Source organism: Bubalus kerabau, chromosome 5 (assembly GCF_029407905.1).
Source record: "Bubalus kerabau isolate K-KA32 ecotype Philippines breed swamp buffalo chromosome 5, PCC_UOA_SB_1v2, whole genome shotgun sequence".
In the NCBI taxonomy this organism is placed as follows: Eukaryota; Metazoa; Chordata; class Mammalia; order Artiodactyla; family Bovidae; genus Bubalus; species Bubalus kerabau.
The window spans coordinates 126,327,383-126,350,526 of NC_073628.1; positions in this window are offsets into that span (position 1 = coordinate 126,327,383).

The following is a 23,144-nucleotide window of genomic DNA, read 5'->3' on the forward strand; positions in this document are numbered from 1 at the left end:
GACACACATGCATTCAGGTCACCCTGGAAAGGCTAGTGTGACATAGTTGTTCATCAAGGTGGACTCCATCTAGCCCAAGTTCCTTGGAGCCTCTCCAAGGGGGTCAGCCAGGCAGCTGATAGCACCTCAGGGTTTCAACAGCAGTTACTGGGATGTCTAGGTTCCAGGGCAGGAAGTAATGTTGTATCTTAGAGGGGGGATGACGAAATATCAGGCAGGGGCTGGGTCAAAATAGAACTTTACAAAGAGGATTGATAACAGGGAATCAGGATACTGAAATCAAACCAAGTTACTAGCTGCAGAGCTTGGTGGGAAACAGGCCAGGGTGTCTCCTCTTCCTCCTACCAGGCATAGGGCCTGGTCCCACACCTGGGCAGGGCTGACTTTGCAGCAAAGTTCTCCCTTTGCTAGACAATCATCCCCAGAAAGACAAGGACCATGCCCGGCTCACTCTCTACTCAGTAAGTGTCTGCCACATAGCAGATACTCAATAAATACTTGCGGAGTGAATGACCATTGTGTAAGTTTCTGGGGAGCAGGATAAACATGCCAGGCACAGCCTCGTTCCACTAGAAGAGTAGAGTTGGTCTTGGTCCTGTTAACCATGTTACCAGAGATCTGTGTGGGCCCTTCCAATTTTAACCTCTGGATTTAACAAACACATATAGTGCTTACCATGTGCCAGCAAATTCTAACGAATTTAATCTTTAAACAATCCTATGAGGCAGGTACTTTCATTAGCTCCATATTATAGATGAGGAAATAAGCACAGACAGACAGTTCAAGTAACTTGACCCAGGAAGTGATAGAGGTTGCACGCGGAGCCAGGCATTCTGGCTGTAGGGCCTGTGCTCACACAGACTAGTGTAAAGGCTACGGGAGCCAGAACCAGCACTGTTTGTGATCTGAGAACCGTGTCGTGCCCAACGCTGTGATGCTCCTAAAGTCATTCACCACCCTGAGGTGCTGGTAGTGACCACCCAACATGGAACCAGTTTCCGCTGTGTTTTCATGTCTCTGAAATGCAAGAGAGAGACAGACTGAGAAAGCTTTGTCTTGTAGAACAGCTCCTTGGGGCCTCTAAACTCTGCCACTGGTGCAAGGATCAGCTTCATGGGTGGGCATGCAAATTGTGCTGGCAGTTAGGTCCCTGTGCTCAGAAGGGCCCTGCATTTTGTTCTAATGCTCTTCTGTTGTCATCTTTCAAAAACTAATTTTTTTGGAGTATCGTTCCTTTATAATGTGTTGCTGCTGCTGCTGCTAAGTCGCTTTGGTCGTGTCCGACTCTGTGCGACCCTATGGACAGCAGCCCACCAGGCTCCTCTACCCATAGGCAAGAATACTGGAGTGGGTTGCCATTTCCTTCTCCATTATAATGTGCTAGTTTCTACTATACAGCAAAACGAATCAGCCATACATGTACATGTACACATGCATCCCTCGCTTTTGGGCTTCCTTCCATTCAGGTCACCACAGTGCATTCAGCAGAGTTCTCTGTGCTCTACAGTATGTTCTCATTAGTTATCTGTCTGTATAGTATGATGAAATTCCTAATAATTTTTTAACCAGGGCTCTGGGATTTTTTATTTTTTTTCTGCATTCAGTTCAGTTCAGTCGCTTACTCGTGTCCAACTCTTCACAACCCCATGAATTGCAGCACGCCAGGCCTCATTGTCCATCACCAACTCCCGGAGTTTACTCAGACTCATGTCCATTGAGTCAGTGATGCCATCCAGCCATCTCATCCTCTGTCATCCCCTTCTCCTCCTGCCCCCAATCCCTCCCAGCATCAGAGTCTTTTCCAATGAGTCAACGCTTCGCATGAGGTGGCCAAAGTACTGGAGTTTCAGCTTCAGCATCATTCCTTCCAAAGAAATCCCAGGGCTGATCTCCTTCAGAATGGACTGGTTGGATCTCCTTGCAGTCCAAGGGACTCTCAAGAGTCTTCTCCAACACCACAGTTCAAAAGCATCAATTCTTCGGCGCTCGTCCTTCTTCACAGTCCAACTCTCACATCCATACATGACCACTGGAAAAACCATAGCCTTGACTAGATGGACCTTTGCTGGCAAAGTAATGTCTCTGCTTTTGAATATGCTATCTAGGTTGGTCATAACTTTCCTTCCAAGGAGTAAGCGTCTTTTAATTTCATGGCTGCAGTCACCATCTGCAGTGATTTTGGAGCCCAAAAAAATAAAGTCTGACACTGTTTCCACTGTTTCTCCATCTATTTCCCATGAAGTGATGGGACCGGATGCCATGATCTTTGTTTTCTGCATTGGGCGTCTGCAAATTGTGTAACTGGTCCTGTCTGAGCTTGTCCATTGTCTATCAGTTCATCCAGATTTCCTTTCTCTCACCGTCCCTCTCATTTGTAGGAATCAGACTCTTACAATTCGGTAAATTCTTGTCATTCTCAAGCGCTAGGAAATTATGTAGGTCAATTCTAGTTTTAAGAGTCTCTTATTAAACGTTTGCCCTGAAGCCCATTGGATTTTTTTTTTTTTTTCTGTAAGATCTGAGGACTCTGATACTCACTCCATCCACCTGTCCTCTTCCCATATTGAAATCTTCTAACCTCTCAACTCCCTGCTCATTCAGGGGACAGATCAAGGCTGTGAGGCTGAGGTGGTTGGCAGCCAAGAGAAGCCCCAATTAGAAGAGAACATCCACAGTGTTAAAAGATAAACTGAGACATAGTAAACATTTAAAAAGTTTATTTGAGCAAAAATCAATTCCCAACTGGGTGGCACCAAACAAAGTGATTAGGAGCACTCTGCAAGAGGAGTCAGGAGAAGGACTTATATAGAGAAAATGAGGAAGTAGAGAAAGGAAATTATTTGATTGGCTTTGGCTTAAAGCCTCATTGGCTGCTCATCATTGGTTCTCCTCAGTGTTTTTATTTCATAATCGTGAGGCATTTACAGGCTTAGATTTTGGTTTGCTTTTATAGTCTGCCACAGAATTAGAGCCACCTCTGCCTAATGACTTCCCTGTTTAATTAATTTAACAGTTGTCTAGCTAGATTAAAAGAGGTACAAGAAATGTGTCAACTCTATCCATGAATCTTGTTTAGATCCTGATTCAAATAAACCCACTGCAAGAAGATGTTTTAAATATTCAGGAAATATTAAATATGGACTGGATATTAAGTGACGTTGAGGAATAATGCTTCATTTTGTTGGGTGTGAAAAAAGGTATTGTGGTTATGTAAGAAAATGATCTTATTTCCTTTAGAGATGCATACTGACGTGGTTCGGAATGTTAGGACATGGTATGTAGGATTTGCTTTAAAATGCTTTGCAGGGGATTTCCCCGGTGGCTCAGTAGTAAAGAATCCACCTTGCAATGCAGGAGGCACCGGTTTGATCCCTGATCCAGGAAGATCCCACACGCTGCTGGGCAATTAAGCCCATGCACTGCAGATACTGAAGCTCATGCGCCCAAGAGCTGTGCTCTGCAACAAGAAAAGCCACCGCAAGGAGAAGCCCACACACCTCAACCAAGAGTAGCCCTCGCTCGGTGCCACAAGAGAGAAGCCTGCACAGCAACGAAGACCCAGAACAGCCAGAAGTAAAGTAAAATAAAAAAAATTTAAATGTTTTGGGGGGAAAATAGGGAGAGAGGTGAAATAAGTATGGCAAAATATTGATGCTTGTTGAACTTAATGTGGGGTTTCTTGTACTCTTTCCTTTGTGTATGTTTGGAAGTTTTCATAATAGATAAACACAAAAGAGGGGACAAACAAGAGTGGGAGACACAGAGCATTAGAACTACAAGGTTTCCTGAGGTAGAAGCAGATGTTTACGTTGTTCTCTTCTAACGGGGCAGAGGAGTCTGGTCTCTGAGTGAACTGGTATTTGTTTATGTGGATGACACTGGACTTGGCAGTATCCTCCGAAGCAATCTTGAGCTGCTTCAGTGGTCTCGGGAACGGCTCCACTTACTCTCCTGCCTGGTTCCTCGTGTGATCAGCCGCTTATGAGGACACCAGTGCGATAAGTGTTATAGCCGATCAAACTCATAATCTCAACTTATTAGCTTCCTTCCCTGATTTCATCGCATCGAAATCCTGTTTTCTCTCTGGACCTAGTTCAAGTGCTACCTCCTAGGTGACGCCTTGGGTAACCACTTGGCATATCCAGATTTCTTCTTCCTAATCTCCCACGGCAATTACAGTCCAGCATCTGGTGTTTCATACTCTTCATGGGTTTCTCAGTATGAAACATCAGATGCTGGACTGTAATTGCTGGGAAAGATTGAAGGCAGGAGAAGAAGGGGATGACAGAGGATGACTTGATGGACATGAGTTTGAGCAAGCTCCAGGAGTTGGTGATGGACAGGGAAGCCTGGTGTGCTGCAGTCCATGGGGTCCCAGAGTCGGACAGGACTGAGTGACTGAACTGAACTGATCTGATGTTTAGTTTCTATTTGCTCCTAAGTTCTTGAATAAGTTTGTACAACCCATTCTTATGTCCCCGACAAACTGCAGTTTTCCATGGCCTTCTACACCCACAGAGTCAGAGTACTCTTAACAGTCTTATTCCATTCTGAGCACAGAACGGCTGAGCATGTCAGCCATTCATTCATATGTTTATTCATTTATTCTTCCAAATCTGAGCACCTACAACATGCCGGACATGACGCTAGATGCTGAGGATTCAGCATCAAACAAGACAGACCCACTCTCTGTCCCGGAGCTCTTTCTGCTGAGAGGGAGAGATGACACTAAACACAAAAAGCACACAACATTAGAACACTGACGAATTTTTGCCTAACTAAAAAATGAATGACATTTTCATTCCACTCATTTGACTTAGTGTGAACAGAATGCTAGATTTCTAATTTAAAAAAATAGATATGCAACAAGCAACAAAGGTTTACTATCTAGCACAAGTAAATACAGTCAACATCTTGTGATAACCTATAATAGAAAATAATCTCAAAAATAATACATGTGTATATATATAACTGAATCGCCTTGCTGTGCACCTGAAACAGTGTAAATCAACTATACTTCAATTAAAAAAATATATATTAAGAAAAGAAAACTACACAGCAAAGAAATTCATAACAATGGTTGCGAGTCCTGTAAAAGCAGCGCCCATGGTCCTCTGAGCGTGCAGAGCAGGAGACTTGATGTGGTCTGCAGAGTAAGGAAGGGCTCCCCGCATGAAGTCACTTCAGAAAAGGACTTAAGGGAAATGCAACAGTTATCCTGCCAAGGAGGTGGGGAGGAACATTCCAGGCAGAGCAAACAGTAAGGGAAAGATCCCTGGGGAAAGGAATGAGGCATATCACAAGAAGTCCAGTTTAACTGATATGTAGAGACCAAGATTGAAGCATATCTCTTTAACTGAGATGAAAGCTGGGTTCTTGTTATCTTCTCAGGTAGACTTTTGCAGTAATTGTCTTCAGTTTATTCTTGTCATGTGATTTTGTCCCTCTGCCCCCAGAGCAGCGGTCTAGTTCTCTATTTGATGAGTCTGGGCTTCTGTGGGATCTGTACCACCTTCTCTTGCGAGTGTGTGTGTGTCACTAGCTTACTCGTGTCTGACTCTTTGCAACCCGATGGACTGTAGTCTGCCAGGTTCCTCTGTCCATGGAGTTCTCCAGGCAAGAATATCCTGGAGTGGGTTGTCATTTCCTCCTCCAGGGAATCTTCCCAACCCAGGGATTAACCCTGGGTCGCCTGCGCTGCTGGTGGATTCTTCACTGTCTGAGCCACCAGGGAAGCCTTTGGCAAGTGGATGATAGCAAATTTGACATAGTGGAGGCTCTCTCTGGTGGGAAACATTTGCCACCATGTGGACACGTCCCCTCCGGATGACAGGTACCAAACAAAGAGGCTCTGACCATACCCATTGTTCTCCTGCAAGTCACCTGAGGCTCCGGATCTACAAGTGAGGCCATCCCAGACCATCCAGTCCCAAACAAACCAGCCCAGATCAGAGGAACCACCCAACCAACCCACAGAATCATGAGCTACAATAAATACTTGTTATTTTAAGTCATGAAGTTTGGGGGTAGTTTGTTACGAAAAGCTAACTGATACATCATCCTTACATCTTACATGTATGCACTCATGCCAACTTCCCCCTATTTTCAAGGATTTGTTAGGCCCTGGGGATACAATAATGAGTAAAAACTCAAACATTATCATCTAGTTGGAGAACTGTTCTACCTAGAAAAAAATAAGTATCACTGCAGTTCAAAATGATAAATGCTGAGGGCGTTCTACCAATACTGCTACAAGCATTGGCAGAAAGAAGTGATCCCCAAGGCAGAGAAAATTTCTGCAGGGGTGGAAACATCCACTTGGTCTAGAACGCTGTTCGTTTAATCTTATATGACTGGAGAGGAATGGAAGTAGAATCTCCAAGACAGGAGAAGATTGCAAATAACATGTTCAGGAAACTGGTGAGCAGTCTGGTGTGGCCAGAAGTTAAAGCCTGTAAAGGAGATTGCTGCTGCTGCTAAGTTGCTTTAGTTGTGTTCGACTCTGTGCGACCCCATAGATGGCAGCCCACCAGGCTCCCCTGTTCCTGGGATTCTCCAGGCAAGAGCACTGGAGTGGGTTGCCATTTCCTTCTCCAGTGTATGAAAGTGAAAATTGAAAGTGAAGTCACTCAGTCATGTCCGACTCCTAGCGACCCCATGGACTGCAGCCTACCAGGCTCCTCCGCCCATGGGATTTTCCAGGCAACAGTACTGGAGTGGGTTGCCATTGCCTTCTCTGGTAAAGGAGATTAATGAGAGATAAAGTTGGAATCAAGAGGCCAGGTTATGGAGTGCTAGGGACCCGGGGTTAAAGCTGATCGATTTAACAAATAAAAATTCAAGATGTCCAGCATTATTTGGGACAAATACTAAAATCTTATTTGTTGATTGTCTGAAGTTCAAATTTAACTTAAGTTCTGTTTTTCTGTCTGGCAACTGTAGCTGGGTTGGCAAGTTCAAATGCCTACAGAAAGCTAGAATATAAAATGAATGAGGAATATGAGCAGGGTGTCAGGCAACAGAGTGAGACGGGGACTGTGGCAAAACAAGAGAACACGTGCTCCACTTAGGGGAGCAGCCCAACTTTGTTCTTGCCAATTATTGCCAGTGTTTCCAACTCTTCTAACATTTCAAGGGAAGTTGGAACTTTGGATTTTATGTGAAATCTCCTATTTAATATAAATGAACATTTCTATATTTTTAATTAAAGTATAGTTGATTCATAATGTTGTACTAGTTTCTGGTATATAGCAAAGTGATTGATATATAAATATATGTATATTCTTTCCCATGGCTTATTATAAGAGATTGAATACAGTTCCCTGTGCTATACAGTAAGTCCTTGTTGTTTATCTACTTTATATGCATTACCTTACATCTGCCAATCCCAAACTTCTAATTTATCCCTCCCCTGCTTCCCTGATAGCTCAGTTGGTAAAGAATCTGCCTGCAATGCAGGAGACCTAGGTTCGATTCCTGGATTGGGAAGATCGGCTGGAGAAGGGATAGGCTACCCACTCCAGTATTCTTGGGCTTCCCTTGTGGTTTAGCTGGTAAAGAATCTGCCTGCAATGAGGGAGACCTGGGTTCAATCCCTGGGTTGGGAAGAGTCCCTGGAGAAGGGATAGGCTACCCACTCCAGTATTCTGGCCTAGAGAATTCCATGGACCCTATAGTCCATGGGTCACAAAGAGTCAGACACGACTGAGCAACCTTCACTTAACCCTTTCCACTTTTTGTGTTGTGTGTGCTTAGTCGCTCAGTTGTATCTGACTCTTTGCGACCCCATAGACTGTAGCCCGCTGGGTTCCTCTGTCCATGGGATTTTTCAGTCAAGAATACTGGAGTGGGTCCTCATTTCCTCCTCCAGGGGATCTTGCCAACCCAGGGATCGAACCAGTATCTCCTGTGTCTCCTGCAGATTCTTTACCCACTGAGCCATCAGAGAAGTCCCTTTTCCCTTTGGTAACCATCAAGTTGTTTTCTGTGAGTCTCTGTTTTGTAAGTAAGTTAATTTGTATCATATTTTATTATAAATAATGCTGCCATGAACACTGGGGAGCATGCATCTTTTAGAATTAGAGTTTTCTCCAAATAAATGCCCAGGAGTGGGATTACTGGATCATATGGCAGCTCTTAGTATTTTAAGGAACTTCCATACTGTTCTCCGCAGTGGCTGCACCACTTTACTTTCCCACCAACAGAGCAGGAGGGTTCCCCTTTCTCTACACCCTCTCCAGCATTATTATGTGTAGACTTTTTTATGATGGTTATTCTGACCAGTGTGAGGTGCTACCTCATTGTAGTTTACGTTTTAATATGTTTTAAATCCTCTGCAAGCCAAACAAAACTTGTCTGCAGCCAGCCTGAGGCTCTCCATTTTATGTCCTAAACATCTGAATAACGTTTGTTTTTACTGCAGTAATACATAGCCATAAAAAATACAAACATCAAAGAATTAAGGTGAATGAGAACATTATTCTCCCAGTCCTTCCCTCCAAATCCTATTCTCTTTCTCAGAGGCAGCCTCTGGTTCAGCAGGCTGGAGCTACATGTAATCTGGACACTGGGGAAAAGCTAGAATCTGCAAATTCTAGATATATACCCTAGTAAACTTCCATGTATATGTATAGGACATCTGTGTGTGAGGAAATATGAACAAGGATATTTATTGCTGTGAAAAAATTTTAACATCCTAATCCCCATGTTAGGGAACAAATAAACTATGATATATTCATATGACAAAATGCTATACAGCAGTTAAACCAGATGAACTAGATATTCATGTATCAAATGGATAGATTCTCAAAAACACGAAGTAAGGATAGAAAATAAATAAAAGAAAATTATCTTCCCTATTTATTTCTATCTATATACTTAGTTCAAGTATAACAACATGGACCAGGTGGAAACATGTTTAACTCATTGTACTAGTATCCTATTGCTGCTATAACAAATTAGCACCAACTCAGTAACTTTGAAGAATACAACTTTATAATCTTACAGTTTTCAAGGTAGAAGTCTGCAGCAAGTCAGCAGGGCTGAGTTCCTTCTGGAGGTTCTAGGAGAGAATCCTTGCCTTTTCCAGCTTCTAGACGCTGCCCGCATCCCTTGGGTCTTGGCCCCACCACACCAACTTCTGCTTTTATCACTACATGTCTTCTGACTCTGACCCTCCCTCTAGTAAAGATACTTATGGTTACACTGGGCCTAGCAGAATAATCCAGAATAATCTCCCCATCTCAACTTCTTTAATTAAATTACATCTGTAAATTCCCTTTAGCCATATAAAGCAATGTTTCCACAGCTTCTAGGGGACTAGGACCTAAACATTTTTAGGAGGCCAGTATTCCCTGGTGGTTCAGCGGTACAGAATTCACTGGCCAAGCAGGAGCCATGGGTTTGATTCCTGGGTCTGGAAGATCCGCTGGAGAAGGAAATGGCAACCCATTCCAGTATCCTTGCCTGGGAAATCCCATGGACAGAAGAGCCTGGCAGGCTGCAGTCTATGGGGTTGCAAATAAGTCAGACACAACTGAGCAACTAAGCGACAACAAAATTGTCTTGATAGCCATTGTCTGACGAGAGAAGGAAGAAAATAGAATGGGGGAGATGAATTAAGAGAATTTACCTTTATGTGCCAAGTTTTATTTCTTTGCTTTAAAAAAGTTATCTGAGAGACATCTCTGGTTATCAAATGGCCCTGAGAAGACCCAGCTTGGGGCAATACTTTGAGAGCTTCTGGGGCCAAGAATGGGGCCTTTAAAGACACCACTTCTTCACTTATTTCACCCTTCCACTCCCACTCTCCCTTCAACCAAAACATATCTGCTTTTATCTGGTTTTCATGTTCGGGTTCCACATAAAATAGCATAATTCAAAAAGATGTTCTTCTGTTTAGATACAGACACATTCATGCACGCTTGCATGCACACACACTTACACAGTTCGAAAACCACTGATTCATTCCAACCTTCATCACTGAGTGATTGAGGAGTCAATACAGGAAAGAAAAAGTAATTTGTAATTACACAAAGGGTGTTACCATCTCTTAGTAAATCCCTTTTATTTGTGAGTCAGAGGCCAGGCTACTGCAGCAGACCCACAGAGGAAAACCTTAAGATTTTCCAGTAACTGGAATTGTTTTATTTGAAAACGTTTCCTGGAGTCATGGATTCCTAGGACAGGGGTGTGGAGGCAAGGAAGAAGAGGGTGTTTCTCGAGGAGGAAAAATCCTTTGTTCGTCCTCCTGTCTCCAGATGAATAATGAAACTGCTGAAAAGAGGGCTATTAGGAAGGGAAGATAGTAATAAATCTTTACATCTCAAAAGTAGTTTAAAAAAAAAAAAAGATATCAGATTTCCCAGCCCTCCAGTAGGCTCAGAGATCGTTCCTCTGCCTCCTTTTATCCTCATTTGCTTTTGTGAAGATATGTGTGTTTTCCTTATTCTGTCTTTCTAAGTCTGCTTTTTGCCTGTCTGGTTTTTTACTTCCATATTTATTGTATTTTATTTGAAGTAGAAGGACAGGGCTGGCTGTCATGCCTCCTAGGCAGGGTATTTGTGTGGGGGACAGGGAGGATGGAGGTGCTATCCAGATGAGGCTTTCTTTACCAGTTGTGGAATAAAAGCTATAAGGAAGCTTAGCTACAACACGGAGGAGAGCAGAAGGAACCCAAGAACACTGGCTTGGCCATGTGCTGGCAACAAGGCGTGCAGAGTTGGCATCCACGTCTGGAGACTGTATAATCTCAAGCTTTTGAAAATTTTTCACTGGCACTGACAAATGACTTGATTTCCAAGTGGAGAGGTGCATTAAGAGGTTGCCCTCAATCCAGCTTGTATAGATTAGGTTTGGCTGTAGTTGAGAGTAGTGGTGACTAACATTTCTGGGATGGGCACCTGCCAAGTGGTCGTCGTTATCCTGGGCATTTGCAGACTGCCGCAGAAACTGTTGGTGCCCTACTCAACTTGCATTTCTCCCTTTCTTTCGTGTTGACAGGGCCCCTGTCTTGTTCATCTCTTCTTTCATTTTGAGGCTTAGAGAAAGGTGATCTATCCCCTGATTCCAAAGATAAATATTAATCCATCTAAACCAATCACAATATTTCCATTTCCCTTGATATTAGCTAACTGGCATAGGAAGGGTCATGTGATATAATTCTGGCCAATAAAACATGAAGGGAACTCTTTTTGAAGGGGAGAGGGAGGGTTCTGGGAAAGAGACACAGAAAGAGATAGCTTTTCTCTCTGGGTATTGTGTTTGGATGACATTCCTGAAATTGTTTGCATTCATCCTGTTATCAGCCTCAGGATAAATGTCAGCACAGACAGGAGGGCAGAGCCAAGAGTCCTGATACTCTCCCCTGAAGCCTGGGATAACTCTGGACTTCCTAGCTCATGATGTGATAACGTCTTTATTGCTTGAACTTTCCTGGTGGCTCAGATGGTAAAGCATCTGCCTACATGCAGGAGACCTGGGTTCGATTCCTGGGTCGGGAAGATCTCCTAACCCATATTAAATTGGAGGTTCTGGTACTTGCATCAGAAATTGTTCTGATATCCATAGGCTAGTCCACTTAGTCTTCACCATTGTCTGTGAAGAATATAGTCCCTCTTTACAGTTTAAGAAATGTATTTAAGTTAATACACCTGGTAAATAGGGCAAATTCAATGCAGTTCTAACTTTATGAAAGAGATGGAACCAGGCATCAACCTGAGGCCAAGGGCAGAATTTTGTCCACAATGTCTAGTACAGTGCCAGACATACAGTAGCCATTCTAAATGAACTAGCCCAAATCCCAGGTTTATATTATTACCGTATGCTACTACTTTCAGTTCAGTTCAGTTTAGTCGCTCAGTCATGTACGACTCTTTGCAACCCCATGGACTGCAGCACTCCAGACTTTCCTGCCCATCATCACTTGCTCAAACTCATGTCCATTGAGTCGGTGAGGCCATCCAACCGTCTCATCCTCTATCATCCCCTTCTCCTCCTGCCTTTAATCTTTCCCAGCATCAGGGTCTTTTCCAGCGAGCTATCTTTTCTCATCAGGTGCCAAAGTATTGGAGTTTCAGCTTCAGCATTAATCCTTCCAATGACTATTCAGGACTGATTTCCTTTAGGATAGACTGGTTGGATCTCCTTGCAGTCCAAGGGACTCTCAAGATTTCTCCAACACCACACTTCAAAAGCATCAGATCTTTGGTGCTCAGCTTTCTTTGTAGTCCAGCTCTCACATCCATACATGACTACTGGAAAAAACATAGCTTTGACTATACGAACCTTTGTCGGCAGAGTAATGTTTCTGCTTTTTAATATGCTGTCTAGGCTGGTCACAGCTTTTCTTCCAAGGAGCAAGCATCTTTTAATTTCATGGCTGCAGTCACCATCTGCAGTGATTTTGGAGCCCAAGAAAATAAAGTCTGTCACTGTTTCCATCGTTTCCCCATTTATTCGCCATGAAGTGTTGGGACTGGATGCCATGTTATTAGTTTTTTGAATGCTGAGTTTTAAGCCAGCTTTCTCACTCTCCTCTTTCATTTTCATCTTGAGGCTCTTCAGTTCCTCTTCACTTTCTGCCATAAAGGTGGTGTTATCTGCATATCTGAGGTTATTGATATTTCTCCCGGCAATCTTGATTCCAGCTTGTGCTTCTTCCAGCCCAGCGTTTCTCATGATGTACTCTGCATATAAGTTAAAGAAGCAGGGTGAGAATATATAGCTTTGCCATACTCCTTTCCCAATTTGGAACCTGTTCGTTGTTCCATGTCCAGTTCTAACTGTTGCTTCCTGATCTGCATACAGATTTCTCAGGAGGCAGGTAAGTGGTCTGGTATTCCCATCTCTTGAAGAATTTCCCACAGTTTGTTGTGATCTATACCTTAGTACTAGCAGATAACTTCTATTTCCCATAATATGGTGGAGCAGACATTCTTAAAAATCCTGTCTTTAAAAAAAAAACCTAAAATATCTGAAAATAACCTAAAATTTTTTAAAAAACTTTAAAAACGTATTGCTGAGCTGCTGTGCCTATACATCACCCCCCTCCTCATATACATACAGACCGAAAAGGAAAAACTAAAAGGCAAAAAAGTCGAAGCAATAGAAAAATCTAGAGAGGTAAGTGAATGCTAAAGCTAGAGGTACCATAAAGAGACATCTGTCAGTTTTTCTAGCAACCAGAGGGCCACAGAAGCTTAAGGATCAGATACCCTAGTAAAAACCTGGACTTCTGCAGGGTCGAATTGCAGTGGAAGTGGGGTACCCTATGAAAGGACTTAAGGAATTACTTCTCTTGGCTTTTGCTCCCAGTTTGAGAGAAAAAACAAAAAGTTCCCTTGAGATATGTGTCAGCATAAGCCATTTCTTGACTCAGATTTAGGGTTCAAATTCACTCTACTTACATATTCTAGAAAACCTCAAATTGAGAATTTCATTTAAATTGTTTCTGGGTAGGTGGTGACTCCGAGCACTTAGAAGAAGCAAGTGTAAATCCTCTTTTGTGGAACACACCAGGCTTAGTCAGGTATCAGAGAATCCCAGCCGGTAAAGACCCAATAAATATAAACTCACAGTTTTTTTAAGGAATTCCCTGGTGGTAGTGGTTAGGACTCTGTGTTCTCACTGCTGAGGGCCTGGGTTCAATCCCTGGTTGGGGAACTAAGATCCCACAGGCCATGTTGACATGGCCAAAAGCAAAACAAAACTCACAGTTTTAAAAAACAAATGGTAAAATATACGAGGAAATAAAACGCCACAAATGAGAGTCCAAAGAAAAAACCAACAGAAGAATCAGACTACAGAGATTGTGCACTGTTTAAAGCATACCCTTGAGGATTATTTGATTCTAACCTTTCGTTGCCTTTGATTTATTTTAAAACTCTGTGGGTAGTAGGGAACTGATAGCATGTATAAATTAATTATGCTCACCCATGGACACTCAAATGAATTCTGTCCAGTGAAGGGACAACATTTCTTCTCCCCACCCTAGAAAAACCAGTTTTGTATCTATTTGCAAATGCTTTGCAATATTCCTGATTGATAAATGTGCTGCCCTTTGGATTCCTGTGAGTCAGCTGTAACATCTGCCTAGTCCTCTCATTGTGTGTGCTGTGCTTAGTCGCTCGGTCGTGTCCGACTCTTTGCGACCCCGTGGACTGTAGCCCACTAGTCTCCTCTGTCCACAGAATTCTCCAGGCAAGAATATTGGGGTGGGTTGCCATTTCCTTCTCCAGGGGATCTTTCCAACCCAGGGATTGAACCTGGGCTCCCACACTGCAGGCAGATTCTGAGCCACCAGGGAAGCCCAAAAAAGAACATATATATATGTAAAACTGAATCGCTTTGTTGTACACCTGAATCAACAGTTGAACAGTTGTAACTCAACTGTACATATGTGTGTATATATATGAAAAGTGAAAGGGTAGTCGCTCAGTCGTGCCTGACTCTTTGCAAGCCCATGGACTGTAATAACGGATACAAGTTGGAGAAGAGATGGTGACCAGTGGGAGGTCATTCAGAGCGTACTCCCCTACTCCTGGGCAGAGTCCTCCACTATCTTAAAGGCTGCTTCCAAGGTTAGCAGCTAACCCAGTTTTCTATGGAGCAAGAATGCCAGGGTTCAAACCATGGCCCCAACATTCAAATCTGAGAGACTTGGGTCAAGTTACTTAAACCTTTCCTGCCTCGGTGTCCTCACATAGAGAATGAGAATAGTAATACAGCCTTCCTTAGTGGGGTTCTTGTAAAGATTAAATGAATTATATTTGTAAATTACTTGAAATAGCGCCTGTGGCCCATGGGTAAAAGCAAGTATTAGCTAACATTATTTATTATTGTCAGCATGACTCAGTGGCCTATTTTTTTTCAGGCCAATTTCAATCGGAAACAGGATCACCCCTTCCCAATAAAGTGGTGGCTTCTTAATCTTTCTCTTTGCTATTCCTTTTCACTCACTTACTGTTTCTGGTGGTCCCAGAAACAAACTGTATGGGTTCGATGGGTGGGTGGATGGGGACACAGAGAGCAAAGAAGTAGGGGTAAATGCCAGGAATCAGTGGAACTGGCCATCATCAGAAAAGCTGGCATATCTGTGGCAGCTGACCTGAAGTAGAAAAGGAGGGAAATGTTGAAAATTGTTTGTCTCAAAATATTCTACCCACCTCAGGCCTGTGGCTAGGGAGATATTCCTACTAGTCAATTCATGTCCCCAGAGGGAAGATATTTTCCCCAGAAGACCCTGTTAAGAGGTGGCAGAGTGAGTGGTGAGCCATGTGGTGAAGTGAAAGTCACTCAGTCGTGTCTGACTCTTTGTGACCCATGGACTGTAGCCCCTTAGGCTCCTCCTTCCATGGAATTCTCCAGGCCAGAACAGTGGAGTGGGTAGCCGTTCCCTTCTCCAGGGCATCTTCCCAACTCAGTAATTGAACCTGGGTCTCCTGCATTGCAGGCAGATTGTTTATCGACTGAGCCGCCAGGGAAGCCCTGAGCCATGTGGGGTAGTGGCTAATTCCGCAACCTCTGATGCTAGGTTGCCCGTGTCTGTGTCCCTGGTCTGCCATTCTCCAGTTGCAGTATCCTGCATGGTTTACTGAAATTTCTTTACTTGACATGGCTTTAAGGAGGAGCCTGGTTGGCTGCAGTCCATGGGGTAGCGAAGAGTCAGACACGACTGAGTGACTTCACTTTCACTTTTCACTTTTATGCATTGGAGAAGGAAATGGCAACCCACTCCAGTGTTCTTGCCTGGAGAATCCCAGGGACGGGGGAACCTGGTGGGCTGCCGTCTATGGGGTCGCACAGAGTCGGACACGACTGAAGCGACTTAGCAGCAGCAGCAGATGAGATAAGGAATATAAAATTCCTGGACAGTAGTCAGTACCCAATAATCCAAGGGTGCGTACAGTATGGGCTTAGAGAAGGCCTCGTTCAGTGGTCTTTGATCAAGATTTTCCATTGGAACCACCAGGAGTTTATTAAAATACCAGGGCCCAGGTTTTTCACTGGAGGGGAAACCCTGGGGGCTGAGCAGATTTACCCTCCCAAGAGGGGAGGGGCTACAAACAAGCCACAGTTGTCTCCTGCCTCGGCTGGCAGTTCTGCACCAGAATGTTAAGTTGTTACCCGTGTGGTGCCCAAAATACCAAAAGGCCACGTGATACGGTGGGGATGGCACAGGCCTTGGTGTTACACAGCTCTACAAGGAGATGCAGGCCCAGTCTGTTGCTGGCTGTGTGACTATGGTCAGGGCACTTCATTTCTCTGAACCTCAGTGTCCTCATCCATGCAGCAGAGATCTCTATAGATTTCTTTACGCTTGTGGTGAGGATTCATTTAGGCCCAGCAGTGCCTAGTGGTCAGTCAACGTCAGCATCACTTGCCTTTTCAGGATGGGGCCCTCACACCATTCAATACCAAGCCCCTCTGAGAAGATGGGAGATGAGCTTCTGAGAGCATCCTCGGCAGTAATGGAGCTGTTCTGGTATGCAGCTGGCCTTTGGGCATTAAATGAAACTGAATTTTCTGCCAGGGGAACATCTGTCAGGTCACTGGTCAGTGTTCCTGGTGGGTGGGTCACTGAGGACGGGTAACAGCTCAGAGGTTACAGTAGTTGGGAAGCTGGGCAGGGCCGAGACAGGCAGTAGGGAGGGCCACTGGCTTCTTCCTTACTGAAAAATGAACTGTTCGTTTCAGAAGCTAAGAGCCTTCATATTAGCCTATTATAGGGTATTCCCTCCCTGCCAATGGATCAAAAACATCCCACCTGTTGAAGAGCAAAGCAAGCTCTGTGATGGTTGGTGGTGGTGGGGTTCCCCTTCATCCAACCACCTGGCTAGAGGAAGAGTCTCTTTGATCTGCCTGCCTTTGCTCCCTGAGTTACACTCTTGTGATGAAATATCTAACTTTCAGGATTAAATTCACAAGCAGAGTCACACACGTTATAACCAAAACCAGTGATACACAGCCAAACCAGAACCACAAGAGGCTTAGTCAATAGAAATGACAGACACTACATCCCCTTCTCATCTCCCATCTCCCACCCCGGCACCCCAGCTGTCAGCCCCCAGCTGTCCAGGTGAGGAGGAAGCCCTCAGATGGGAGCTGTTCCCACTGCTCTTGGGGTCGACTAGTGCAAGGTATGGCCAGTCTTTACCAAGACCTTTCTAGCCACAAGACATTCCCAGGGAATATTGGGAACGGGGGTGGGGTGGGGAGCCTAGAAGTCAATCAGCTTTCTTTGTGGTCGTCTCTTTCATGTTCACATTGTGACTCTTCTTGCTTTGGGGCTCTTGGTGACATTTGCCTTTACTCTGACTTTTGCTGCCTCCTGCTCTGTTTCCAAGAGCACGTGCACCCCATTTCTCTCGCAGGTGTGCAGTAGAAACCTCCAGGACCCCTACTGGAATGTGAGTTCCTCACCTGTCTTGTCTGTCTTTACATCCTCAGCACTTAGCCCAGTACCTGGCACCAGGATGGTCCCCCATCAAGGGTGCTGAGCCAGGGGCCAGCTTGTTATTGTCCTAGAACTGAGACTCACTTAGAGAAGGGTGGCTCTGTCACCTTTCTCTAAAAGGTGGCTCTCTCCATTGCTGGCTTGACTGAGCAGAGGGCCCATGAGGGGTGGTGGGAGGAGAGGAATCAACAGCTTTCCAGCTCCTTCTCCAGGCCACGGGAGACACCTGGGAGGTGGAATGTGATACCTGAAACCATAAGGACCATTAACTTAAGCCCTCTGAACCTCAGTTTGTTTGCTGATTTCCGAGAAAATATAGGATTCTCCTTTCTTGCCCCACAATCAAAGAGGTTCTGACAATTCAAGAACAAAGGTTTCTACGAATATGTTCTATAAAGAAGTATATGAGTGACAGCCTTTATTTTTTGTAAAGTGTTTTCACTAGTGGGTTCAGTGTGGTGGCTCAGAGGCTTTAGGCACTTACCATGTGTTAGCACTGGGCCGGGGGTTTCACTAAGTCCGCAAGGTGAGGAGAGCACTCTGAAGGGAGCCCAGAGAAGCTAGCCATTCACAGACCGAGCTCAGCCTGGGGGTGTCCTAGAGGTTTGTGTTGCTAAAGCAGCCTGGAGCCTTTTCTCTTCTGGAGTCTGAAGCTGTAACTAACACCCAGATCATTTGCACTCGGCTTCAGGACCACCCCCAACCCCCCAGGCTGAGTCTGTGAATTACTCTTGATGCTGCCCCCATCAGCACCAGTGCGGGCCACATCTCTGAGAAAATTGAGAAATAAGTGAATATAATCTATGCTGAAGCCACATTTGGATTATGGACATCATATGACTTCAAACATCAGCATCCATTCTAATAGGAGATATTAAAGGAAAAAAAATTAATAGACAAACAGAGCTGCTGCTATTTCCCTCCCCTCCCACATCAGATCAGATGCTATAGATATGCCAAGTCCTCTGCCAATAGCCAGCACCACTGATTCCTGGCACCTACTTCCTACTTCTTTGCTCTCTGTGTCTCTTCTTCATGCAGTTTTGCTTCCAAGAGTCCACAAGAAACAGTGGGTGGGTGCAAAGGAATAGCAAAGAGAATGATTAGGGAACTGCCACTTTAAGAGGAAAGAGGGGGGCAATACTAGGGTAGAGGGGCAAGAGATGCAAATTACTAGGTATAAAATAAGCGATAAGGATATATTGTACAACATGGGGAATATAGCCAGTATTTTATAACTAAAAATGGTGTGTAACTTTTAAATATTGTGAATTACTTATATTGTACAGTAACTATATTTCAATTTTTTAAAAAACTACCACTTTATTTTAGTCCTAAAAGATGATGCTGAGTAAGTGTGGCACTCAATATGCCAGCAATTTTGGAAAACTCAGCAGTGGCCATAGGACTGGAAAAGGTCAGTTTTCATTCCAATCCCAAAGAAAGGCAATGCCAAAGAATGTTCAAACTACCTCACAATTGCTGTCATCTCACACCCTAGCAAAGTAACGCTCAAAATTCTCCAAGCCAGGCTTCAACAGTACATGAACTGAGAACTTCCAGATGTTCAAGCTGGATTTAGAAAAGGTAGAGGAACCAGAGATCATATTGCTAACATCCGTTGGATGATAGAAAAACTAAGAGAATTCCAGAAAAACATTTATTTCTGTTTTATTGACTACGCCAAAGCCTTTGACTGTGTGGATCACAACAAACTGTGGAAAATTCTTCAGGAGATGGGAACACCAGACCACCGGACCTGCCTCTTGAGAAATCTGTATGCAGGTCAGGAAGCAACAGTTAGAACTGGACATGGAACAACAGACGCATTCCAAATAGGAAAAGGAGTATGTCAAGGCTGTATATTGTCATCCTGCTTATTTAACTTTATGCAGAGTACATCACGTGAAATGCTGGGCTGGATGAAGCACAAGCTGGAATCAAGATTGCGGGGAGAAATGTCATTAACCTCAGATATGCAGATGACACCACCCTCATGACAGAAACGAAAGAAGAACGAAGAGCCTCTTAATGAAAGTGAAAGGGGAGAGTGAAAAAGCTGCTTATAACTCAACATTCAAAAAATTAAGATCATGGCATCTGGTCCCATCACTTCATGTCAAATAGATGGGGAAACAGTGACAGACTTAATTTTGGGGGGCTCCAAAATCACTGCAGATGGTGATTGCAGCCATGATATTAAAAGATGCTTGCTCGGAAGAAAAGCTGTGACCAACCTAGAAGGCATATTAAAAAGCAGAGACATTACTTTGCTGACAAAGGTCCATCTAGTCAAAGCTTTGGTTTTTCCAGTAGTCATGTATGGATGTGAGAGTTGGACTATAAAGAAAGCTGAGCACCAAAGGATTGATGCTTTTGAAATGTGGTGTTGGAGAAGACTCTTGAGAGTCCCCTCAAGGAGATCAAACCAGTCCATCCTAAAGGAAATCAGTTCTGAATATTCATTGGAAGGACTGATGCTGAAGCTAAAACTCCAGTACTCTGGCCACCTGATGAGAAGAACTGTCTCATTGGAAAAGTCCCTGATGCTGGGAAAGATTGAAGGCAGGAAGAGAAGGGGACGACAGAGGATGAGATGGTTGGATGGCCTCACCGATTCAATGGACATGAGGTTGAGCAAGCTCGGGAGTTGGTGATGGACAGGGAAGCCTGGCGTGCTGCAGTCCATAGGGTCACAAGGTGTCGGACATGACTGAGAACTGAACTGAACTGAACTGACCACTGTATTGGGAAGCAGTGATACCATTTTAGATGAAAAGATGCCTAAAAATAGACCATGCAGTCATACACACAATAATAAATTATATGTAAACAGCAAAAAATTATGCACATTTTAATACAAGTATTCCATGTGGTGCTTCAGGGTATTTGGAGATGGTGTGAGAACACCCCCAAGTACAGTCTAGCAATTAAGAACTAGGTGCAGAAGTCCAGCAGATCTAGGTGTTGGGCACAAGCTGTGCTGATTACTAGCTGCAGTACTTCAGGCAAGCTCTATGACCTCTCTGTGCCTCAGTTTCCTCCTCCATAAAATGGGATGTAATGTAGTACTCACCTCTGGACAGGCTGTGAGAACTGAGTAAAGCACTGTAGACTCTCCTTGATAGTGGCTTGGAGGAAAATAGTGACCCTAAAGGGATGCATTTTTCTGCTTTCCTCAATCCTTGTCAATGACATCTCCCACACAAGGGCACCTAATTCAATGCAGACTCTTCCACCTTCAAGGTGGGGAGCTGTGTTCTTGGCTTTAAGACAGATTTCTTAAATTGTCTTCCACAGTTACAATGACTCAGCTGTTGCTTAGGGATTTAATTAACTAGCAATCGGAGGCTTGAAAGACACAAACCTCTGGGGACTTTTGCTCTGGTTGGCTTTCAGAAGAGGGAGAATGGAATATAAAGAAACTTCCAGAACTTCACTGGCCAGTATGGTAGCCACAGTGGCTACTGAGCCCTTGAAATGTGATTGTCCAAATTAAGAATATGCTGCAAGTATAAAATACACCACAGATTTTAAAGATTTGTATTAAAAGAAGAATATGTGTCTCATTAATAATTCTTATTAAAAGTTGAAATGATAGTATTTTTGACATATGTGTTTACTTTTGTTAATGTGGCTACGGGAAGATTTCAAACTACCTCTGTGGCTGTTGGAAGGTGCTGTTCTAGAATATTCATGATTTAATAGTGACTTAACAGGCCAACACTATTTAAAACATAGATCACCTTTTAATATTTTTAAGAGGTAGATATTGTTATAACCAATTTTCAGACAAGGGCAGCAAGACTATAACAACTCATTCTGTGTTGACAATCAGTAGACCTGGATAGATCTAAGCTGGGGGCTAATCAGAGGGAAGAACACTGACTTGGGAATCAAGAAACCTAGTTTCTTGTCCTTGCTATATCTCTAAATAGCTGTGTGACTCCAGGCAAATTACTGCCCCTCTCTGGACCTCTGATTTTTACTTGAAAAATAAAAGGATTGGCTGGATTTGAATTTAAGAGTGGGAATCTAGAGGCCTATAGACCAAATGCAGCCATAGATCTGTGTGTGGGGGGCAATGCCATTTTTAATTTACATGGTTTTAAGTAGGCGTCAGCAGCTCTTCCATTGCCCAGGGCTCCTACCATTCCCCTTGGACTCTCACTCCACCATTTCACAGACTTTGTTACTTGCCTCAAAATCCTTAGCTGCAAATTTTAAACTCCAGATACAATGACCCCATGGAGGACGGTCTACTTCCTTCTATTCACTCCAATTCTGACCATTGTCAGGACTGGGGGTCTTAAGTGGTGATCACCAATCTACGCTAGGCCAAATTTTGTCTCTCTTTTTTTTTTAAATGATGTATTCCAACAAAAATAGTGCCATATCTTCCTGTAAATCATAAATATTAAACTAGGAAGAAACTTAAAAATAATCTAGTCAGGGTAAACTTCTCATTTTACAGATAAGGAAACCAAAAGAAATTTAGAGGATATCGTGCTTTTATACTTACTATGTCCATGATTTTATTCTCTGTTTTGAAAAGTAAGGTAAAAAATTATTTTTGAAATCAAATCTTATTTGCATTTCCTTTACATGAAATCCAGGTAGAATTTTCTTCTTCTTCCTCTTTTTACAAAAATTCAATGGGATGACTAGCTACCAAAAAAAAAAAAGGTAGAATAGAACTGCTTCCCTTTCCTTGTGATTATGCTATATAAAACTTGTAACAAAAAATAGGTAAATGTAACCCACGCAATGAAAGTAAATAGCTAAAGGATTTTAAAGCATTGAAAGAAATCTTTTTGCAAGGATAATAGCAAGTGGGACGTGAACTACAGCTTTTGCATATTAAACGCAGGTCTTTGTCTCTTTCACCTAAGTAGTGTGAGAAAGCAAAATCTAATTTGATGGGGGAAAAGGAAAAGGCCATAAATAAAAGGGTATGTTGTTTTCTGAGTGACAATCTTCCTATTGGCATTCTGCCCAGAAGCCCTTTCTTCTTGTCTAAACCACATGATCAGGATAAGTTGAGTAACCAAATTGAGACCCCAGAGGGTCAGGAGATACTGCAAAGCTGATCAATACCTTCAGGGTCCAGATGTCAGCCAGTCCTGACCGTTAACCTGGTCAATATTGCTGTTGGATGAACACAGAAATTCCATCTGTGATCTCAGTCAGGGGACACTCAAGGTCCGTGATGGGGGAGGTCCTTCCCAAGGTTAGGCGGTCACAGGCACCCCAGAAGTATTTGAAGATATAATTATCCCTGCCCCCCAACACTGCTCCCAGGATCTCTTGCCAGGAGAGAAGTCTAACCTTGGGTCCATGCCAGATTCAGGCAAGGAATAGCTCCTTGTATTTTTCCCAGGAATTTTGCTGCCCATCACAGTCATGACCTCTACCCTCAGGAAGTCAAGGTCCAAAGCAAAGAAAAGATAGATCTATTTTTCATCCATGGAAATATAAAAAGGTAAATGCTAGAGGTTGCATCAAGGATTCAAGAAGAGGTAAAAGCAAAAAAAAAAAAAAGCCTTTGCAGCTGGAGAAAGCCAATCCAACCAACTCAAGTTGGAAAGAAGATGAAAATTAATAGTAAAATGTTTTAAAGAGATACAATTTTTCTTGATTTTTCTATTCATTTCCTCCCCTGCTTTTACACTTTTCTGCACAGCAGGTC